Here is a 3,768-nt window from a genome sequence, read left to right as displayed (position 1 = left end):
TATTCACAACTCTGGGCAATGGTCATCATCAGAGGTTTAATCTATGTGAAGACCCTGCAAATGGATTTTGGACTTTCATTGTCATCCATTTTACTCACTTGGCATCTGTCAATCCTGCCTCATAGTGACCCTATAGGACAGGGTAGAACTGCCCCTGTGAGTTTTCAAGACTGTAACTAAAACTCCATCTTTCTCCCATGGAGTGACTGGTGGTTTCAAACTGGGGACCTTACAGATTGCAGTTCAACTCCTAATCACCAGGCCACATAGCCTTCTGCAAACTGGGTGCTCAAAATTTAAGCTCTAATATTCTTTCCTTTGATTTTATTATTTACCATCTTTGGGTCACAGAGGATGGCGTGCTTTTGTTTAGGCTTAATTGACACCTTGCTTAAATTGTTGCTTACTTTAAGACAAGCCTTTAAAGTCTCAGATGCTATTATTTCTGATAGCCAGGCACCATCTAAGGTCTTCACCACATATCTTCAGTGACCTCTTCATGAAGGCAAGTATTGAACAGGGTCACTTCATAAGAACTAAGTGTTCTTAGATTAGGGCTATGATTAAGCATGACCTCAAAATTCAACGGAGAAAGAATTCATGTTTTTGAATGGAGTTAGGGTTCTTACTGTAAACCCCATCTAGCCACAAACCAAGTACTTAAAATTTAAGCTCTAATACTATTGTTGTTATTAGGTACCGTCCAGCAGGTTCCACCTCATAGTGACCCTACATGCAACAGAATGAAGCACAGCCATGCTCATAATTGTTACGCTCGAGCTCTTTGTCGTAGCCATTGTGTCCATTGATGTCCTGAGGGTTTTTCTTTTTGATGCCTCCCTACTTTATCAAGTATGATGTTGTTTTCCAGGGACTGGTCTCTCCTGATAACATGTCCAAAATATGTGAGACAAAGCTTGGCCATCCTTGCTTCTAAGAAGAATTCTGGCTGTACTTCTTCCAAGAGAGATTCGTTTGTTCTTTTGCAGGCCATGGTACTGTCAGATCAATAACCAAGTAGAGAATACAATGAAAGACTATATTACTTTCATAGTAGCAACAAATATAAAAGTTCTAGAAACTGTCCTAGAAAAGTCATTATCGGAGATCATGATATATAGCTTTGCTTTTGCTAAGAAGACCTGATGGGACAGTGGTTTAAGCATTGGGCTGTTAATGGCAAAGTTTGATTTCAAACTCACCAGTCTCACCAAGGGAGAGAGATGAGGCTACTTGTTCTTTAAAGATTAATAGTTTTGGAAACTCTATGAAGTATCTGTGTTCTATCCTATAGGATCACTGTGGTAGTTACATAATCTCATGTCAACTTGAGGTTATTAAGAGTGAAGGGGTGGAGTTTGGCTTGTCAATCAGATTGAAGCTTGATTGGAGGGCAAATGAGATAAATTGCTCTCTGGAGACTGGTCTCCCCCTTTCTTTGCCTTCACCTTCCTGTTTAACAGCCACACTTGGAGAGCTGTAGCAGCCACATGGAGCACTCAGATGCTTCCACTGCCATTGGGTCCACAATACTTTGCACCCACTGGCATGTGATATTCATGCATCTTGTATCACTGCATGTGACTGCGTGAGCCTGGAAAAGGATTTTTGGACTAGTATTGGACTTATGGACTAATATCAGACTTATGGACTTGATCTGGACTGGGCTGGCACATTTTCTTAATATACAGCTACTCTTTGATATAAAAGCTCTTCATAATGCATACACCAATGTCTCTGGATTTGTTTCTCTAGTCTACCTGGCCTCACACAATCATTATAAGTTGAAATTGGCACAATAGCAGTGCATTTGTATTTTGAGTTTTTGCTTTTGCTGGTTTCAGATAACTTATGATACAATTCTTTTTCTTGAATTTCAAAAGGGAAAAATTTTTTTTCATGAATGCCATATTAACCAAAAAACAAACCCCAAAACTTACTGCCGTTGAGTCAATGCTGGCTGATAGCAACCCTATAAGAACAGGAAAGAACGACCCTTATTGGGTTTCTCCAACTGTAACTCTTTACAGGAGTAGAAAGCCCCATCTTTCTTCCAAAAATGATATATTGAATATTTTTTGGTAAGATGAGATAGTTAGTTTATTGTGCCAGCCTGGACAATAAACACATGTGGGATTAGTTGAAGGCAGAGAGATAAATGGCTCGGTGAGCCTCGCCTTTCTTGTCTCTCACTCTTTGACCATCGCTCTAGTGTGCAGCTGCCTTGCTTGTTCTGTGCCTCAATTTGCAAGCTACACTACCTGTGGGACACCCAACCTGTGGACTGTGTCACTGTAATTTGAGGTCCCTTTAAGATTTGCCTCTCCAGAGGATTGGAATGTACATCTCTGGAGTTGGGGACTGACGGTTGGTGACCTGGCTGACGGTTGGTGACCTGCCTTGCTGTTTGCTGCCTGTGCTGGGATAGCCTAGCTCTCTCTCTCTACAGAGGACTGCCTTGTGGCCTTCAAGACTCAATGGACTGCCAGTGCATCACAACTCTCTAACACGTTTGAATTATGCTGAGCCATTTGTACGGTTTTTTAATTTAACTCTTTATTTCTTGTGTTATCTATCTATCTAAATATATATATAATTATTAGCAATCTGGTTTTGTCTCACACATAAGATATATTAGTTTATCAAACTGGATAGAGAAGCCGCTATTCCTCATTTATTACACAAAAGGGTTTCAGTATTATGTGATGTGTAATATATTGAATTACAATATTTTTTGAGAATAGAACTTTTTCAATTTCTCATACTGCATCTTGTTGAAGCTTTACATTCACTATGTTTATATGCTCACATCAATCTTAATCACTGTATGCTTTTTCCTTCTCTTGGCAATAAATTCCACTATTGAATAATTTGCTTTCCAAGATTTTCACTAATTTGTCTTAAAAAAAAAAAGAAAGAAAAACTAGAAGCTTTTAATTTTGTTTAGGGTTTAGAATTACCATTCAAAATAATCGGCATTTTTACTTGCCTAAAGCCTATCATTTGTAGTTATGATCCTTATCAAATTTAAAAAAATCTTATTATTTTAATTTGCATGCAATGATATACAGTATTTAAAAATAGCCTTTCTATGTAGAGAAATTGTACAAAAGTGCATCGAGTTCCCGTATCTTTCTCCCCCCGCCATGTTTCTTATTGAGTACTTTTCCTCTTATTATTAACATCTTGAATTTCAGCGATATATTTTTTACAATTGCTGAACCATATATTTTTACAAATACTGATTCATAATTATTATTCTAAGAATACCCTGTTTCCCTCCTGTTTATCCCTCTGAACCTCTGACTCTTTGATAACCACAATTATTTTCACAGTTTTATAGTTTTGTCTTTTTTTAGAATGTTTTCTAATTTTAATATTTAAAGACTGGCTTCTTTCACTTAGCAATGGATATTTGAGGTTCTACTATGTCTTTTCTTGACTTGATAGCTCATTTTTCATTGCTAAAGGACACTCCCCTGCATACCAGTTTGTTTATTCATTCATCTGTTGCAGAATATTCTGCTTCCAATTTCTTACAAGTATGAATAAAGCCGATATAAATAGTGCACATTTTAATCTGGATTTATATTTTTAATCTCACAAATGCTGTAATTTTACATATAACATTCTATCCTTATTAACCCATACATATAGTCATATGAGGACAACCATGGGCAAGCCTCATGTGTAAAATATCTCCATTTCTCCAGAATCTTTTCTTATGATCTGTGGAAGTAAATCCCTTTCCTTCATCCCAAGCTCCTG

This window comes from Echinops telfairi, unplaced genomic scaffold (assembly GCF_000313985.2).
Source record: "Echinops telfairi isolate 266 unplaced genomic scaffold, ASM31398v2 ScPeMD7_21;HRSCAF=78, whole genome shotgun sequence".
Classification (NCBI taxonomy): Eukaryota; Metazoa; Chordata; class Mammalia; order Afrosoricida; family Tenrecidae; genus Echinops; species Echinops telfairi.
The sequence above is the reverse complement of the archived record's forward strand: the minus strand, read 5'-3'. Positions refer to the sequence as shown.